Here is a 20,848-nt window from a genome sequence, read left to right as displayed (position 1 = left end):
CACACACACACACAGCTTACACTGTCTCACACACACACAGCTACACTCTCACACACACACAGCTACACTCTCACACACACACACACAGCTTACACTGTCTCACACACACACAGCTACACTCACACACACACACACAGCTACACTCTCACACACACACAGCTACACTCACACACACACACAGCTACACTCTCACACACACACACACACAGCTTACACTGTCTCACACACACAGCTACACTCACACACACACACAGCTACACTCTCACACACACACACACACAGCTTACACTGTCTCACACACACACAGCTACACTCACACACACACACACAGCTACACTCTCACACACACACAGCTACACTCACACACACACACACACACAGCTACACTCTCACACACACAGCTACACTCACACACACACACAGCTACACTCTCTCTCACACACACACACACACACAGCTTACACTGTCTCACACACACACAGCTACACTCTCACACACACAGCTACACTCACACACACACACACAGCTACACTCTCACACACACAGCTACACACTCTCTCACACACACGCAGCTACACACTCTCTCTGTCACACACACACAGCTACACTCACACACACACAGCTACACTCACACACACGCAGCTACACACTCTCTCTGTCACACACACAGCTACACACTCTCTCTGTCACACACACAGCCCTGCTGTACGTGGATATTGCCCTCCTAACGACTTCCTCCTTTCCTCATCGTATCCTGTCTGTCTTTTCTAAATGTTAAAGCTTTAAAGAAGAAACTATTTGCACACACACAACAGCTACACTCTCACACACACATAGCTACACTCTCACACACACACACAGCTACACTCTCACACACACATAGCTACACTCTCACACACACACACATCTACACTCTCACACACACACAACAGCTACACTCTCACACACACATAGCTACACTCTCACACACACATAGCTACACTCTCACACACACACACAGCTACACTCTCACACACACATAGCTACACTCTCACACACACACACAGCTACACTCTCACACACACACAACAGCTACACTCTCACACACACACAGCTACACTCTCACACACACACACAGCTACACTCTCACACACACACACAGCTACACTCTCACACACACACAGCTACACTCTCACACACACACACAGCTACACTCTCACACACACACACAGCTACACTCTCACACACACACAGCTACACTCTCACACACACACACACACACACACACACACACACACACACACAGCACTAGTGTTGCAGTCCAATGTTCCTTTTGGCTTAGGAAGCTTCCGAAGTGGAAAGGTGCTCCAATGCTTCCTTGCTCCTTTAGCAGAGGAAACACTGGACCCTCCTTTTCAAAAGGAAAGGATATATTTCCGCCCCACAATTCCTTACGGCGGCGACAGTTAGAGTGACGAACGGCATGTGTTGCCTTCACGAGAAGAAACGCTCATGAAGACAAACGCAGATCACGTCAATCACCGTCGCTCCAATTTAGAAGTACTTTAAATAATCTGTTAAACCTGGAGAACTACAAACGGTACATTGCTGTTGCTGAAAACTGCTGTAAAGTGATCAAACTGCTGTAAAATGATCAAACTGCTGTAAAGTGATCAAACTGCTGTAAAATGATCAAACTGCTGTAAAGTGATCAAACTGCTGTAAAGTGATCAAACTGCTGTAAAGTGATCAAACTGCTGTAAAATGATCAAACTGCTGTAAAGTGATCAAACTGCTGTAAAGTGATCAAACTCCTGTAAAGTGATCAAACTGCTGTAAAATGATCAAACTGCTGTAAAGTGATCAAACTGCTGTAAAATTATCAAACTGCTGTAAAGTGATCAAACTGCTGTAAAGTGTTCAAACTGCTGTAAAGTGATCAAACTGCTGTAAAATGATCAAACTGCTGTAAAGTGATCAAACTGCTGTAAAGTGACCAAATTGCTGTAAAGCTATGTCACTTTGGATCCACCAGAGATATTTCTGAATCAAACTTGCGTGACACTGACCAAAAGAAATGTGATACTTCAGAAAATGGGTCCATGTGTTAGTTCAGCAAAACAACCCTCTTTCTACATTTGTATATATAATATAGATTAGCATGGCAGTGTTCAGTCAGCAGCTCCTCCAGACAGGATCCGCTGTAACAAACTGTCCAGAGTCCCTGAAGGCACAACATGTGAAGGTCAATGTGTCTGTAAGCTGCTTAGCTGCTTTACTGCTCTACTGCTTTACTGCTTTACTGCACTGCTTTACTTTACTGGCATTACTGCTTTACTGCTTTACTGCTTTACTTTACTGCTTTACTGCTTTACTACTTTACTTTACTGCTTTACTGCTTTACTTTACTGGCGTTACTGCTTTACTGCTTTACTTTACTGGCTTTACTGGCTTTTTCCTCCCCGGTCTCAATGGCTCCAAGCCGGTTGTCACAAAACCCCTCACCTTAACCGAAAGTCACTGCCAAGGAGTTGAACCTTCACCTCTTCGGATCAATCCTGTTGTTTTCATGTCATAACCACCACACTGTGTCCCGCTCTGGCAAGAAATACTGAGTGTGACCTTTGGCCCGTAACTCCAGTCAGTGCATTGTCAGGGCCCCGATTGTGGAGTCAAGAGTCACTCGCATGTCATCTTTTTGTAACAAATTCTGCTCGCTTCAGGTCTTTGTTTTTTTTAGCGGGAAAAAAAGTTGATGTGGTAGACGGGATGTATAGATATATAATGAGTTCATTTGTCTTACTGAATATGTGTATCTGTGTGTATGTAGTCACCGTCTCCTCCTGAGAGCTCAACACATGCAGGAGACGCTCCGGCCCTTTGTGTTTAGAGCGAGCCAGACGGCAACACTCACCAATCCCAGCTGCCATGTTGGCTTTCCAGATTAGCCGTCAAGTGGCGAGCGGCGAGGTGGAGAGTCCGCCGCTGACATTCAGTTTAAAACTCGGGAAGTAAATGATGAAGTGGAGAGAATAATGTTCTGTAGCAGCGAGGTTATGAAGGGCAAGGCAGAACCAGAGCCTTAATTATGTGTGTGTGGGTGTGTGCCCGTGTGTGTGTGTGTGTGTGTGTGTGTGTGTGTGTGTAACAAAAAGAGACGAGAGAAACAGTTTGCCGATGCGTGTTTATAGATTTGTTCTTGTGTGAGTGTGTCTGTGAGTGTGTGTGTCTTTGTGTATCTGTGTAAGTGTGAGTGTGTGGCTGTGTGTGTGTGGGGGGGGGGGGGTCAGTGTGTCAGTGCAGCATGTGCACCATTTATTTTTGCTGTTCAGTGGTGCGAAACAGAAATTCCAATGAGACACACACACACCTCCTCCCCCCTCACACACACACACACACACACACAGCTCAGCGATCCGACACAGTGTTGTGTAGTTCAAGAGGCAGAGTGTGTGATGTTGTGATCTTATCGCAAATTATCCCCAATCTGTCAAAACAATCGTCAGTGATATGGGAATCATAATTGTTGTTAAGTCAATTTAATATTCTTAATATAAATGAATAATTGTGTTATTTAATAATGTTATCATAATCTGATATTCTGGTTAAATTAAGAAATAAATGTGTTAAATGACAGTAGTTGTGTGGCGTTGACTGAACACCGTTCACATTATTATTAATCATAATAAAACGATTATTAATGATCTCATGCCATGTTGATGCAGCCACAGCAACCACCACGCCTCTTAAAAGTTACTATTACACGTTGTGAGGAGCTCCGCCCACATTCTGCTGAGTAGGCATGAAGAGACGGGCCAAACAAACGAGAGACAAAAATACCCACAATGCCCAGGAGTGCAGACTGTGAACAGTTTATGAGTGAAATGACTCACATCAAGAGCATCTTCACTGCTCCTCCAATCCTCTTCAAGAGATGGTTTTACACGCAAGAATAATCTAGAATAATCCGTCCATCATATTACGACCAGCAGTGTCAGCGCGGCCATTAGATCAGTACTCAGGATGTCAGGTGACGTGCAGGTGTGTGCCAGCTGTGTTCCAGGTGTGTGCCAAGTGTGTGCCAGGTGTGTTCCAGGTGTGTGCCAGGTGTGTTCCAGGTGTGTGCCAGCTGTGTTCCAGGTGTGTGCCAAGTGTGTGCCAGGTGTGTTCCAGGTGTGTGCCAGGTGTGTTCCAGGTGTGTGCCAGGTGTGTGCCCGCTGTGTTCCAGGTGTGTGCCAGCTGTGTTCCAGGTGTGTTCCAGGTGTGTGCCAGGTGTGTGCCAGCTGTGTTCCAGGTGTGTGCCAGCTGTGTTCCAGGTGTGTGCCAGCTGTGTTCCAGGTGTGTGCCAGGTGTGTGCCAGGTGTGTGCTAGTTGTGTGCCAGGTGTGTTCCAGGTGTGTGCCAGGTGTGTTCCAGGTGTGTGCCAGGTGTGTGCTAGTTGTGTGCCAGGTGTGTGCTAGTTGTGTGCCAGGTGTGTGCCAGGTGTGTTCCAGGTGTGTTCCAGGTGTGTGCTAGTTGTGTGCCAGCTGTGTGCCAGGTGTGTTCCAGGTGTGTGCCAGGTGTGTTCCAGTTGTGTGCCAGGTGTGTGCCAGGTGTGTGCCAGGTGTGTGCCAGCTGTGTGTGCTAGTTGTGTGCCAGGTGTGTTCCAGGTGTGTGCTAGTTGTGTGCCAGCTGTGTGCCAGGTGTGTTCCAGGTGTGTGCCAGGTGTGTTCCAGTTGTGTGCCAGGTGTGTGCCAGGTGTGTGCCAGGTGTGTGCCAGGTGTGTTCCAGTTGTGTGCCAGGTGTGTACCAGGTGTGTGTCAGGTGTGTTCCAGGTGTGTTCCAGTTGTGTGCCAGGTGTGTGCCAGGTGTGTTCCAGGTGTGTGCCAGGTGTGTTCCAGTTGTGTGCCAGGTGTGTTCCAGGTGTGTTCCAGGTGTGTGCCAGGTGTGTTCCAGGTGTGTTCCAGGTGTGTTCCAGGTGTGTGCCAGGTGTGTTCCAGGTGTGTTCCAGGTGTGTGCCAGGTGTGTTCCAGGTGTGTGCCAGGTGTGTGTCAGGTGTGTTCCAGGTGTGTTCCAGGTGTGTTCCAGGTGTGTGCCAGGTGTGTGCCAGGTGTGTGCCAGGTGTGTGCCAGGTGTGTGCCAGGTGTGTTCCAGGTGTGTTCCAGGTGTGTGCTAGTTGTGTGCTAGTTGTGTGCTAGTTGTGTGCCAGGTGTGTGCCAGGTGTGTGCCAGGTGTGTGCTAGTTGTGTGCCAGGTGTGTGCTAGGTGTGTGCTAGTTGTGTGCCAGGTGTGTGCCAGGTGTGTGCTAGGTGTGTGCTAGTTGTGTGCCAGGTGTGTGCTAGTTGTGTGTGCTAGTTGTGTGCCAGGTGTGTGTGCTAGTTGTGTGTGCTAGTTGTGTGCCAGGTGTGTGTGCTAGTTGTGTGTGCTAGTTGTGTGCCAGGTGTGTGCCAGGTGTGTGCCAGGTGTGTGCTAGTTGTGTGTGCTAGTTGTGTGCCAGGTGTGTGTGCTAGTTGTGTGCCAGGTGTGTGTGTGCCAGGTGTGTGCCAGGTGTGTGCCAGGTGTGTGCTAGTTGTGTGCCAGCTGTGTGTGCTAGTTGTGTGTGCTAGTTGTGTGCCAGGTGTGTGCCAGGTGTGTGCCAGGTGTGTGCCAGGTGTGTGCTAGGTGTGTCAGTGACTGAGCGATGACGAACCACCGCTGACCTCTGTGGACCTCCAGCCAGTCGGATGGTCTCCTCAGATACAGATACGTATTTTAAACCACGCAGCCGCACTGCGGCGCCCTGATTGGTTGGCGACGGCCCGCACGGTGAACATGATTGGGCGGTTCGATTCCCCGCTCGTCCACGTGGATGTGTGCGTGAGCGAGACGCTTCGCCGCAGCATGGCTCCTCTAGCTGTTAGCTCGTCCTGATGGTCACCTTGCATGGTGGCTCCTCCCATCGGTATGCTACACTAGTTTATGTGTGTTGCATATTGAATGACATACATCAAACAAAACAATGATGTCATCATTGTTTTTTGCATTTGCTGTCAACCGTTACGAGACAACCGGTCCACACAGAGCTGTACTGTGGGGACCGGTCAGAGAGGGCCACGGGGGCTTTTTGGGAAACGGTGCATTGTGTGGATGAGGAGGAGGAGGAGGAGGAGGAGGAGGGTACGGCTCAGTGACGGCCATAAGTATGATGAATGGAGCGGCGCCTGTAACTCACTTAACTCGCGGCCCCGTAGACGCCTTCAGAAGAGAAACCACGCGAGTGAAACCAACCTCTTTATCTTGTTTCCACAGCGTCTCTTCCCGTGTGCTCTGAACTGTAGTGCCACTAAAGGTAAAGAAGAGCTGGAGTAACTCTGGCAGCTGATTGGTCGACAACCCGTCCACTGTTAAAGGAATGCAGTGTTGTTCTCAGACAGCAATCTGTAGGTCACTAACTCAGATCACAGAGAGAGAGCCTCAAAGATATGAAGTAAACCTCAACCTACGTGAAATATCTATTTATATATACATATTTATATATATACATATATACGGATATCAATATTAATATATATATATATGTGTATCATGTAGCATAGGTGTAGTATTGGTATATATATAAATATATATATATATATATATCAATATATGTATATATTGATATATATACATATATATAAATATGAATAGTTATATATATATACAGTATATATATATAAGCATATATGTTTAAGAAAAAGAGCAAACTGTGCCTGAGGAGGAGAACCGATGCCAAGTGTCTCACTCCCAACACCACGAGTGTCTCAGAGGAACACATATATAATATGTTCATGTCTCTTTTCTGGAAGCAGTCGTCACAGACCTGCTGAGATGTCCTCACTCTGCATACATTCACACGTCCCTCTGCATTCTGAGCACAGCTCTCCCCGGGCTGTGCTTACTGGACCGGAACCTGATTGCAGAGACCTGGCTGGTCTGGATGAGGACTGGACTCTCATAATCATACCTCCAGGAAACACTTCTGTCCCATCAATGAAAGTCAGAGGCACAGTTCTGCTGTCAGCTGAGTTAAGGTAGGGATCAGTCTGTAGGTAGGGATGTCCTTCAGTCTGCAGGTAGGGATGTCCTTCAGTCTGCAGGTAGGGATGTCCTTCAGTCTGCAGGTAGGGATGTCCTTCAGTCTGCAGGTAGGGATGTCCTTCAGTCTGTAGGTAGGGATGTCCTTCAGTCTGCAGGTAGCGATGTCCTTCAGTCTGCAGGTAGCGATGTCCTTCAGTCTGTAGGTAGGGATGTCCTTCAGTCTGCAGGTAGGGATGTCCTTCAGTCTGTAGGTAGGGATGTCCTTCAGTCTGCAGGTAGCGATATCCTTCAGTCTGCAGGTAGCGATGTCCTTCAGTCTGCAGGTAGGGATGTCCTTCAGTCTGCAGGTAGGGATGTCCTTCAGTCTGTAGGTAGGGATGTCCTTCAGTCTGCAGGTAGGGATGTCCTTCAGTCTGTAGGTAGGGATGTCCTTCAGTCTGTAGGTAGGGATGTCCTTCAGTCTGTAGGTAGGGATGTCCTTCAGTCTTAAGGTAGCGATGTCCTTCAGTCTGTAGGTAGGGATGTCCTTCAGTCTGCAGGTAGGGATGTCCTTCAGTCTGTAGGTAGGGATGTCCTTCAGTCTGTAGGTAGGGATGTCCTTCAGTCTGTAGGTAGGGATGTCCTTCAGTCTGCAGGTAGGGATGTCCTTCAGTCTGTAGGTAGGGATGTCCTTCAGTCTGTAGGTAGGGATGTCCTTCAGTCTGTAGGTAGGGATGTCCTTCAGTCTTAAGGTAGCGATGTCCTTCAGTCTGTAGGTAGGGATGTCCTTCAGTCTGTAGGTAGGGATGTCCTTCAGTCTGTAGGTAGGGATGTCCTTCAGTCTGCAGGTAGGGATGTCCTTCAGTCTGTAGGTAGGGATGTCCTTCAGTCTGCAGGTAGGGATGTCCTTCAGTCTGTAGGTAGGGATGTCCTTCAGTCTGCAGGTAGGGATGTCCTTCAGTCTGTAGGTAGGGATGTCCTTCAGTCTGCAGGTAGGGATGTCCTTCAGTCTGTAGCTAGGGATGTCCTTCAGTCTGTAGGTAGGGATGTTCTTCAGTCTGTAGGTAGGGATGTCCTTCAGTCTGCAGGTAGGGATGTTCTTCAGTCTGTAGGTAGGGATGTCCTTCAGTCTGCAGGTAGGGATGTCCTTCAGTCTGCAGGTAGGGATGTCCTTCAGTCTGTAGGTAGGGATGTCCTTCAGTCTGTAGGTACGGATTCAATTCAATTCAGTTTATTTGTATAGCCCAATTTCACAAATTACAAATTTGTCTCGGAGTGCTTTACAATCTGTACACATAGACATCCCTGCCCCAAAACCTCACATCGGACCAGGAAAAACTCCCAAATAACCCTTCAGGGGGAAAAAAAGGGAAGAAACCTGCAGGAGAGCAACAGAGGAGGATCCCTCTCCAGGATGGACAGATGCAATAGATGTAATGTGTACAGAAGGACAGATTTAGAGTTAAAATACATTCAATGAATATGACAGAGTGCATGAATAGTTCATAGTAGGCATATTCCACGATGGAGACCTCCACGATCCATCAGGCAGATGGCGGTGGGGAGGAGGAGTGGGCGGAGTCTCAACAGTGGGCGGAGTCTCAACAGGACAGTGGCGTAGTCAGGAGCAGGAATTCCACGACCCAGACCTCGATGATCCATCAGGCAGATAGGATCTATGCCGTCTCATAGGGCCCGATGATCCCATGAGACGTGAAGTCAAAAGGACTCCGGGGAGAAAGCAGAGTTAGTAACGTGTGATTGAGAGATGAAAATGCATCCTTAAGGAGAGAAAAAAGAGGAGATAGGTACTCAGTGCATCCTTAAACGTCCCCCGGCAGCTATAGGCCTATAGCAGCATATCAAGGGGCTGGACCAGGTGAACCTGATTCAGCCCTAACTATAAGCTCTGTCAAAGAGGAAGGTCTTAAGTCTACTCTTAAACGAGGTGACTGTGTCTGCCTCCCGGACTGAAATTGGAAGCTGGTTCCATAAAGAGGAGCTTGATAACTAAAGGCTCTGGCTCCCATTCTACTTTTTAAGACTCTAGGAACTACAAGTAGTCCCGCATTTAGTGAGCGTAGCTCTCTAGTGGGCAATATGGTACTACAAGCTCCTTAAGATATGATGGTGCATCACCAATCAAGGCTTTGTACGTTAAGAGAAGAATTTTAAAAGTGATTCTTGATTTTACTGGGAGCCAGTGCAGAGCAGCTAGTGCAGGAGTGATGTGATCTCTTTTCTTAGTTTTAGTGAGAACACGAGCTGCAGCATTCTGGATCAACTGGAGGGACCTAAGAGATTTATTAGAGCAGCCTGATAATAAGGAGTTGCAGTAATCCAGTCTCGAAGTAACGAACGCGTGAACCAATTTTTCTGCATTTTTTTGAGACTAGATGTGCCTGATTTTTGAAATATTACATAGATGAAAGAATGCAGTCCTTGAGGTTTGCTTTACGTGGGAGTTAAAGGACAAGTCCCGATCAAAGATAACGCCAAGATTCTTTACAGTGGTGTTGGATGCCAGGGCAATGCCGTCTACAGAATCCACATCACCAGATAATTGATCTCTGAGGTGCTCAGGGCCGATTAAAATTACTTCGGTTTTGTCTGAGTTTAACATCAAGAAGTTGCAGGTCATCCATGTTTTTATGTCTTTAAGACATGCTTGAATTTTACCGAGTTGGTTGCTCTCCTCTGGTTTTATCGATAAATATAGTTGAGTATCATCTGCATAACAATGAAAGTTTATGGAGTGTTTCCTGATAATATTGCCCAAAGGAGGCATGTATAAGGTAAATAAAATTGGTCCAAGCACAGAACCTTGTGGAACTCCGTGATTAACGTTGGTGGTTATCGAGGCGTCATCGTTTACAAATACAAACTGAGATCGATCTGATAAATAGGATTTAAACCAAATTAGTGCCGTGCCTGAAATGCCAATCGACTGCTCCAGTCTCTGTAACAGGATGTCATGGTCAATGGTGTCGAATGCAGCACTAAGGTCTAACAAGACCAGGACAGAGATGAGTCCTCTATCAGCACTAAGGTCTAACAAGACCAGGACAGAGATGAGTCCTCTATCAGCACTAAGGTCTAACAAGACCAGTACAGAGAGGAGTCCTCTATCTGCTGCCATTAAGAGGTCATTTGTAATTTTCACCAGTGCTGTCTCGGTGCTGTGGTGTTTTCTAAATCCTGAGGGATGTCCTTTAGTCTGTAGGTAGGGATGTCCTTCAGTCTGCAGGTAGGGATGTCCTTCAGTCTGCAGGTAGGGATGTCCTTCAGTCTGTAGGTAGGGATGTCCTTCAGTCTGCAGGTAGCGATGTCCTTCAGTCCTACTGCAGGTAGGGATGTCCTTCAGTCTGCAGGTAGGGATGTCCTTCAGTCCTACTGCAGGTAGGGATGTCCTTCAGTCTTAAGGTAGGGATGTCCTTCAGTCTGCAGGTAGGGATGTCCTTCAGTCTTAAGGTAGGGATGTCCTTCAGTCTGCAGGTAGGGATGTCCTTCAGTCTGCACGTAGGGATGTCCTTCAGTCTGTAGGTAGGGATGTCCTTCAGTCTTAAGGTAGGGATGTCCTTCAGTCTGCACGTAGGGATGTCCTTCAGTCTGTAGGTAGGGATATCCTTCAGTCTTAAGGTAGGGATGTCCTTCAGTCTGCAGGTAGGGATGTCCTTCAGTCTGTAGGTAGGGATATCCTTCAGTCTTAAGGTAGGGATGTCCTTCAGTCTGCAGGTAGGGATGTCCTTCAGTCCTACTGCAGGTATGCAGGTGTTGCCTGATAGGTATAGTCATGAACAACATTATAACATATGTCCTCACACTTTCTGTGACGTGTTGGCTTGTGTCAGCTCGTTGGCTATTTATAACCCTCAGAACTACAGAACTCCACCACGTGGCTGTGTCTCTGAGGTTCTGCCAGCACACACAGATACTATCCAGATAGTACACAGATACTATACAGATAATACCCAGATACTATCCAGATACTACACAGATACTATCCAGATACTATCCAGATACTACACAGATACTATCCAGATACTACACAGATACTACACAGATACTACCCAGATACTACACAGATACTACACAGATACTATCCAGATACTACACAGATACTACCCAGATACTACACAGATACTACCCAGATACTACACAGATACTACCCAGATACTACACAGATACTACCCAGATACTACACAGATAATATCCAGATACTACACAGATACTACCCAGATACAACCCAAATACTATCCAGATCTTCTTCTTTTCGTTTCACTGAAGCGTGATAGTTATATGGCAGTTTCCCATTTCTTAACACAGTCCTTTGCGTTTTTGTTGAATACTGCAAGGTCTTTTGGGCTGCAAGGGTTAGGTAGTAGAGGGCAGACAAGGCAGTGCTCCATTGTATGGTCTGCTTGTCCACATTCACAGGTGGTTGGGCCAGTCTTGTAGCCCCATCTGACCAGAGCATCTTTGGATCGTCCCGTTCTTGTTCTAAGGCGGTTGAGTGTTTTCCATTGAGCCCATGATGCTTCTTGGCCAGGGGGTAGGTTTTCAGTGGGGGGTATTCCCATGTCAGTTGGAGGTGGGTCATTCTCAAGTTTTTCCATCCAGAGTTGTATTCTGGTTTCTTCCCGAGACTTTGTTAGGGGCTGGACCTGGCTGAGAAAACTTTTTCTTGACTTTAGCCGTTGGGCCGGAGGGTGACATCCATGGAGGAGATGGCGTTCATCGCTAGTAGCTTTTGTTTTCTCGACTCGGCTGGCAACTTTCCATCTTATATCAGCAGGTGCAATGCCAGCGAGGAGGTGCAGGTTGCTTGTGTTGGTGGGTTTCAAGCAGCCAGTGATCAGACGGCAGGTGTTGTTCAAGGCTGGGTCAAGTTTCTGGGCATGGGTTGACCTCTCCCAAACAGGGCATGCATATTCTGCAGAGGAATAGCACAGGGCCAGAGCAGTAGATTTTAATGTGTGTGCTGTGGCTCCCCATTTGGAGTTGGTCAGTTTCCGTAGAATGTTGTTTCGGGAACCGACTTTGGATTTTGTCTTTTTGATGTGTTCTATAAAGGTGAGAGTACGATCCAGGGTTACTCCAAGGTAGACAGGGTGGGTACAGTGCTCAAGTAGTGTTCCAGACCATTTGATGTTAAGTGGTCGGTTGGCTTCACAGTTCCTGAGATGGAAGGAGCAGACTTGGGTCTTTGCAGGGTTGGCATGTAGGTGGTTGCGCTCATAATAGAGGAGTAGCTCATCTAGGGCTGTGGTGAGGTTTGCTTCTACTGCTTCAAACAAGTTCTCTTGGGATGTTACACAGAGATCGTCGGCATAGATGAAACGCTCAGTATTCTGGTCCATTGGCTGGTCGTTGGTGTAGATGTTATATAGTAGTGGGGCCAGCACGCTACCTTGAGGTAGGCCATTTCGTTGTTGTCGCCAGCGACTCTGCTTGTTATTCAGGACAACAAAGAAGCGCCTGTCTTTCTATCTATCCAGATACTATCCAGATACTACACAGATACTACCCAGATACTATCCAGATACGACACAGATACTACCCAGATACTACCCAAATACTATCCAGATACTATCCAGATACTACACAGATACTACCCAGATACTATCCAGATACTACCCAGATACTATCCAGATACTATCCAGATACTACCCAGATACTATCCAGATACTATCCAGGTACTACCCAGAAACTATCCAGATACTACCCAGATACTATCCAGATACTATTCAAAAACTATCCAGATATTATCCAGATACTGTCCAGATACTATTCAGATGCTATTCAGATACTATCCAGATACTATTCAGATACTACACAGATACTATCCACATACTATCCAGATACTCTCCAGATACTACCCAGATACTATCCAGATACTACCCAGATACTATCCAGATACTATTCAAAAATTATCCAGATATTATCCAGATACTGTCCAGATACTATTCAGATACTATCCAGATACTATTCAGATACTACACAGATACTATCCAGATACTATCCACATACTATCCGGATACTATTCAGATACTATACAGATAATATCCAGATACTATCTAGATACTATTCAGATACTATCAAGGTACTATCCAGATAGTATTTAGATACTATCCATATACTATCCAGATACTACCCAGAGCCACAGTAATGCCTCCACTTCTACGCCCTCAGCTGCACGACACCCTCACCAGAGCCATCAGATCCTGTGGCTGAGCCCGATTAGCACTAAGTAAGACTCGCTGGTTTCCCCCAATGAAGTCATCGCGTTAGCCAAGAGGTGACGACGGACTCATGATGTCATTCAAAACTGTCCGACACAGGAAGTTGGCCTGTACCACCTTCTGGGTGTAGGATGTATAAGATATCTAATGTTGAACACCTTTGGAATGTATTTCCCCTGATGTAACAACAGCTAACCAAGGAGCTAACGAACAACGGTAGCTAATGGGCTCATGCTCCGAGTCATTTAACATCTAAAACAAAGTAGAAAACACATCAATGATCCAATGAAATCATCGTGAAAGTGCTATGCTTTTGTTTTCTACGTGATTTAAATAGTTATTTCCAAACAGGATGGGTTACACGCTGTTTTTAATTAACCTTGATAACTTGACATACATTTTAATTCTATAGAAGTCCCCCCAGTTTAGAAGAAACACACAAAATATCCAGAATAAATTGGAACCTTTATTGCCTAATTGTCTTTAATGGTAGCTATGGTACTGGTCTAAAGCCCAACTTAAGGGTTAGGTTCAGGCTAGGTTCAGGGTAAATCTGATAGGATGATGTTTCTGTTAAGACCTGGTGCAGCAAAAAGAACAGAAAATATGAAGACATATATATAAAGACTAGGGCTGTGAAACGATTAAAATTTTTAATCGGGTTAATCACAGGTTTTTGTGGATTAATCATGATTAATCACATATTACCGATATTCTCGGTATATTTTGTGAGAACATAGAGATTTATGACAAAAGACGGATATATACATTTATACATTCTTCTATACAATGGTGCTGCAACTCAGCAGTTATTTGATTTTCTTCCATATGGAACATTAATACATCTTCATCCTAAACAGAATGTTTAACCCTCCTGTTACCTTTCGGGTCAATTTGACCCCATTCAATGTTTAATGTCGGTGTTCTTTGGGGTCAATTTGACCCCAGGCTTTTTCACTGTGTCAAACATATCAGAAATATCAACTTTTTTATTTATTTAAAGGGCTATTTAGGTAGTCAACAAACAAACATAAAGTACCTCAGACTTAAACTTGGGAAACAATATTAATTCTAATAATTTTCTGCAGGTTTTAATTGCGGGGGTCAAATTGACCGAGGTAAATATGTTAGTAAATGTAAAGGTAACAGGAGGGTTAAACAGAGCATTTTTCTCTTGTTTGTCAACCATTAACTCCACCATGATACAATCTAAAGGTGGACAGATTGACAAGTGACTTTTTTGCTCGGTCGATGCGCGCGGAGCTCTGTGGCGCGCCAGACGGAGATCGATAAGTGTTAACGCAACGCGAAGAGACAGAAATGACATGCTGCTGTGGAGATCGATCAACAACAGACGTTTAGTTTAATAAAGAACAAAGACGTGCTATAGAGAACATGTCAGGGCGGGCCAATCTTTTAATGTCATGCGATCTACCGACACTCGCGCGATCGACTGGCAGGTCGCGATCGACGTGTTGAGACCCCTGATCTACAGGAAGTAAAAGTCGTAACAAGGTTTCCGGAGGTGAACCTGCGGAAGGATCATTACCGATGAACAGACCGTCTGCATGAGCGGACATAGTTCAGATTGAGTGGTGTATGAGCTCATTTGCAAGTGACTTTTTCGTCCCACGACCAACAGACGGATTGGAAGCTCATTCTGCGCATGCGTTAAATGCGTTTTTAAAAAAATAACTAGTTAAACCTGTAATTGGATTAACTGAGTTAACGCGTTATTTTTCACAGCACTAATAAAGACATATACATATAGTAAATATACATATGTATATATGTCTTTATATATATATATATATATATATATTAGTGCTGTGAAAAATAACGCGTTAACTCAGTTAATCCAATTACAGGTTTAACTAGTTTTTTTTTTTTTACGCATTTAACGCATGCGCAGAATGAGCTTCCAATCCGTCTGTTGTTGGTCGTCGGGACGAAAAAGTCACTTGCAAAATGAGCTTCCAATACACCACTTCAATCTGAACTCTGTCCGCTCTCATGCAGACGGTCTGTTCATCGGTAATGATCCTTCCGCAGGTTCACCTCCGGAAACCTTGTTACGACTTTTACTTCCTGTAGATCAGGGTCTCAACACGTCGATCGCGACCTGCCAGTCGATCGCGGCGTAGTGTTGGTAGATCGCATGACATTAAAGAGATTGGCCCGCCCCCTGACATGTTCTCTAGAGCACGTCTTTGTTCTTTTATTAAACTAAACGTCTGTTGTTGATCGTATCTCCACAGCAGCATGTCATCTCTGTCTCTACGCGATCTCCGTCTGGCGCACCACAGAGCTCCGTGCGCGCGCATCGGGACCGAGCAAAAAAAAAGTCACTTGTCAATCTGTCCACCTTTAGATTGTATCATGGTGGAGTTAATGGTTGACAAACAAGAGAAAAATGCTCTGTTTAACCCTCCTGTTACCTTTACATTTACGAACATATTTTACCCTCGAGGTCAATTTGACCCCAGCAATTAAAACCTCCAGAAAATTATTAGAATTAATATTGCTTCCCAAGTTTAAGTGTGAGGTACTTTATGTTTGTTTGTTGACTACCTAAATAGCCCTTTAAATAAATAAAAAAGTTGATATTTCTGATATGTTTGACACAGTGAAAATAGCCTGGGGTCAAATTGACCCCAAAGAACACCGACATTAAACATTGAATCGGGTCAAATTGACCCGAAAGGCAACAGGAGGGTTAAACATTCTGTTTAGGATGAAGATGTATTAATGTTCCATATGGAAGAAAACTGCTAAATAACTACTGAGTTGCAGCACCATTGTATAGAAGAATGTATAAATGTATATATCCGTCTTTTGTCATAAATCTCTATGTTCTCACAAAATATACCGAGAATATCGGTAATATGTGATTAATCATGATTAATCCACAAAAACCTGTGATTAATCCGATTAAAAATTTTAATCGTTTCACAGCCCTAATATATATATATATATATATATATATATGTATTTCTGTCTACCATCTAAAGTTGAGACTTACCAAACCCCGATCGCATGTCAGGATATGGCAACAGGTCACATGATATTGAATTCCTTATGTGAAGATGTCGGCTAGATTATCTGCACGCAGAATAGTTTTTGTTGCTGCTTTTTCCATCCTGTGACGACACCTCCCTTCCACTAGGGGTGTGCGAACATTTCCTGGAATGAACTACTGTGTTTGTTCTGTGTTTCTTGTGTTACAAGAGAGCTATATCGACAATAAGAGATCCTGGAGGTGAGGTTTAGCTGAAGGTGGAGCGCTAAATAGAGGATGGCGTGGAAAGGAAGAAAAGCTCATGATGCTGCTTAGGCCAATCCCCCCACCAAGGGAGCATGAATAAGTCAGAGTGAAACCCAGGGTTTACCTGAGAGCAGGAAGACATTGCTGACCACTGTCATGGGGTTGGTTGGACTTCTATTGTTCTGAACCATTGGCTGCACCAACACACCAACAATGGATCACCATTCAACCATCTTGTCCGTCAGCACATGCTCCACATACCTCCATTCATGTCTCTTTACATGTTAAGGTCAGCCATCTTATGGGGAAGACATCATGATGCTGTGTTTGATGGGTGGTCCATTAAAGGTTTGGAGAGCGTAGAAATCACTGAGAGTGTAGGGACTGAAAAGCAAGGAAATAGGACCCAAAGCTGGACCTACGTGATTACTCTCCGAGTTCTGTACTCCACCCTCCAAAGATAATTGCTTGGTGGAACGGGCATGGACGGCGTAGGAACAGTTTGTTTGATGCTCCAAATTCCAAACTCCGAAAAATAGATTTTGGGACCCGGATATCCATTGTTGGACACTATGACTGAGATAAAGATGAACTAGTTCAGCGTCTATATACCATTCAAGGGAGACAAATATTATAATATATATTAATGCAAAGAATAGAAAGATGTCGATAGTTATTTCTTGTCTTTCCTGAATTTGCTCGTTCACTCTCGCTCGCCAGAGACAGTTCCTAAAAAAACAGCTAGCTAGCTGAAGCCCCCTAAAATAGGCCTAACGACGCCCCTGTTTAGCTCCATCAATAGGGCCAATCATTCATTTTTGTGATTGTGTATTTCTAATTATAGCCATTCTTTAACTGTACCTTAGACTCTGGTACTGCCGAACACTTTTTCCTATATCGTGGCTGTAATAACCACTGTGGCCTCTAGGGGCTGCCGGCCACTGTCAAGACATTTCATTATCAGTCCGACCAGAGAGTGTGTTTCCGTCTGCTCTGGCCTCTCCTGTCAGGTAAGGGTACGAGGTGGCAGCCGCGCAGTGGAGTCGCTCCTGCATCCCAGCAACCCCGCTCCCGTGTAATTACTCAGCCTCCCCGAGTCCGCCGCCTGCAGGTGGGACGCTGACAGCAGCGCCCCTCCCCCGCTGCCAACCCCCTCACCAGGAGTAATGAGGCCCGCGGCACACGCAGTGAGCGCAGAGCCCATCCCTGTGTGTGTGTGTGTGTGTGTGTGTGTGTGTGTGTGTGTGTGTGTGTGTGTGTGTGTGTTGGTGTGAGTGTTGCTGTAGCTATTTGTGTGGGTGAGAGAAATAAAAGAAATAGCATACAGTAGAAAGGAGGAGGGTGCAGGCGGGTTGCGCTGTCATTTATCTTGTGTTGAGGGCGTTTGAGATGCTGAACTACATGATTCTAAAAAAATGTTTTAACTTGTCAAGTAAGAAGAAGCACGAGAATACGAGAGCGTTGACGTTAATGGGGATTACAGGGTTGATTAGAGACGGCAGACGGCGGAGACAACGACAAAGACGGCACAGAGTTCAGTGGAGTGGTGGTGTGTGTGTGGGAGATACGCACTCACACACACACACACACACACACACCCCTCCTCCACCTGGGATGGCCTGCCAGGCTGAATGAACAGCTGGATGCAGCTTCTTCAAGCCCACGCAGAATAATGGCTGCAATTTGGCACTTGATGAATCCCGGGGCAACAGAGATGATTCCTCCATCATGGCCTGATGGAGATCCTCCAGCTCCGCCTGCACTCGGGAACGTCCACATGTTTTCATTAACGGGAGTTCTCACATCAGAAGTACTCCAGAAATAGAGAACTGATTTTAGGGAACATGGTCGTTTGCTCCTACGGTGGAATTAGAAGATTTGATGGATTCTTAAAACGACATTATCTGAAGGGGTAATTTATTCCTGTTTGTTTTAATGAAAGTTAGAAATATGCTTAAAACAGACAACCTCGTGGTGAGGATGGACAATTTAAAATAGCAGTGGTGGGAGAAGTATATATAGTCATACTGCACTGGAATAAAAGCAACTTTATGGTATTATGTATGGCGTTGTTGTTGGTAGGACGTGGATGTGAACAGGAGTCACCGTGTGTCTGGACAGGAACAATTATTCTGGCAATCAAGCAGTCCATCTTTATGTTTATTTAATGTCTACAAAAGGTCTGAAGATGATAATCACTATAAATAAATATATATACATATATATATGTGTATATATGTATATATATGTAAATAAATATATATTTATATATATATATGTATGTATATATGTATATATGTCTTTATATATATATATATTATATATAAAGACATACATATAGTAAATAAATATCTATATATATATGTCTTTATGTATATATATATTATATATAAAGACATATACATATCGTAAATAAATATATATATATATAAATATATATATATATATATATATATATATATCTACATATGTATATAAGTGCCTGGTACATACAGTTGTAAAGTTGTAAATGTCGTGGCTCCATATAACAGAGCAAGTATGAGAGTAACTCTTTTCAGATAAACGTAATTTTAAAAGGTAAAGTTTACAGACTTATTGAGTCGTGATCACCAACATGCATGTTTTATCAATACCTGGTGTTATTTTGACTTTGGTATTATTTCATTGTTTCTTTTGAAGCCGTCGGTCTTGAATCCTAAGTACTTCGACGGTATACGCCTGAGTTGTGTTTATTATTCTCACTTTTATTAAACATGTCTGACAATGCTCCTTGTTAATATTTACTTGTAAACAAATGATGTCTTGTATCTTTTTTTTAAAAACTGACGTTTCTTTTTTTTCTATTTCAGAAAATGTCAGACAACATTATGAACAATGCAACTGTTTTGGAAAATGTGAGATTCACACAATTCATTTGTTTTCTTATGCTGCCGTTATGTTGTAATGTCAAGGTGTCCGACCTCTACGCTGATGCACTCTGATGGTGAACTTCAGGAAGAGTTCAACTATGACAGGAACAGAAATATGATACATAAACACTTGTCATGCAGACATTTATGAAAGATGAGTTTCTCTCTGTGATGTGAAGCAGCTCTCCCACAGTGGGACGGATCACAGGAGTGTTGGACTTGGAGGAATTCACTGCGTAACTTTTGTTTCTCCCTTAGATTAAAAAAAAGGCAAATAATTTTATAATGTAATGGAGGAAAACTGGAAAACCTCCCAAAAAAATAGGGAAGGTCAGTTCCTCAAGATCGTACTGAGAGTTATATGAGTGAGAATGAACATACTGTAATAAATAAGTAATAAATAAATTATATATATATAATTTATTTTTTACTTATTTATTATATACATATATATATAGTAAAGCCTGCAGAGTTAGTTGTAATCTTTAGTTTTGTTAGTGTGACTCAAAACAATGCTACGCTAGTATTCTTAGCATTATGTTATTTGGACTAGATTCTAGTGCTGGCTGTGTAACAGTGATGTCGACCATAAACCAGTGGGGGGGGGGGGGGGGGGTGTCCGGGTAAGCTAACGAAATATTAAAATATTAATAAAAGATGACATTTGTTACAGCATTAAATGTACACATTGAGCACTTTAGTATGGATATCACCTTTAAAACCTGAAGTCAGTGCACCTCCACTTCACCAGAGATGATTACATTTACTGGTGTAAATGGGTGAATTCAGACTCTTGACCCTTGAATCGGAGAAGCTGCTGTATTACCCCCCCCCCCCCCCCTCCTCTCTCTCTTTCTCTCTACACTCTCGAGACCCCTCTCAGCCCCGGGGGTTAAAGGTCACTTTGAGAAAGGGAGAGAGGGTGGTGCCGGTGTGTTGGGGCAAGGGTGGGGGGGGTGGGGTGCTATGGGGACATCGGAGGAAGAACAAAGAGTGGGTCATGTGACGTGAGGTGAAGCCTCTTCTTTTCTTTTCTTTTGTGGGTCACATGAGCGTCTGGGCCTGAACGGGGACAATACAGAGACGTTGTGTTGTTCTTTGTGTGAGTGTGAGGTTCAAACCGGCCTAAATAGCCTCCATTCATTGGGTCTTCACAGGGGAACCGCCCCACTGAGGACCATCAGGCCAGCTGGTTGGGCTCTGCACAGACTGTTGTTGTCCTGCACTGTACCAAGAAGTGTCAAGCCTGGCTCCCCGTAGCACCAGGAATCACATTTAAAGTCCTTCTGCTCACCTACTAAGCCTTGACTGGTGATGCTCCATCATATCTTAAGGAGCTTGTAGTACCATATTACCCTACTAGAGAGCTTGTAGTACCATGTTACCCCACTAGAGGGCTTGTAGTACCATATTACCCCACTAGAGAGCTTGTAGTACCATA

The 20,848-nt window shown here is 44.6% G+C and overlaps 1 protein-coding gene across 1 annotated transcript in view; it reads right to left on the bottom strand.

The window, feature by feature from the left end:
• Window positions 1-20,848, bottom strand: part of thsd7aa (thrombospondin, type I, domain containing 7Aa) — a 183,295-nt gene that overhangs the window by 157,132 nt on the left and 5,315 nt on the right. The gene's annotated exons all lie outside the window — the stretch shown is intronic.

Source organism: Pseudoliparis swirei, chromosome 1, assembly GCF_029220125.1.
Source record: "Pseudoliparis swirei isolate HS2019 ecotype Mariana Trench chromosome 1, NWPU_hadal_v1, whole genome shotgun sequence".
NCBI classification, from domain to species: Eukaryota; Metazoa; Chordata; class Actinopteri; order Perciformes; family Liparidae; genus Pseudoliparis; species Pseudoliparis swirei.
Note: the sequence above shows the minus strand (reverse complement) of the source record. Positions and strands in the feature narration are given on the sequence as shown.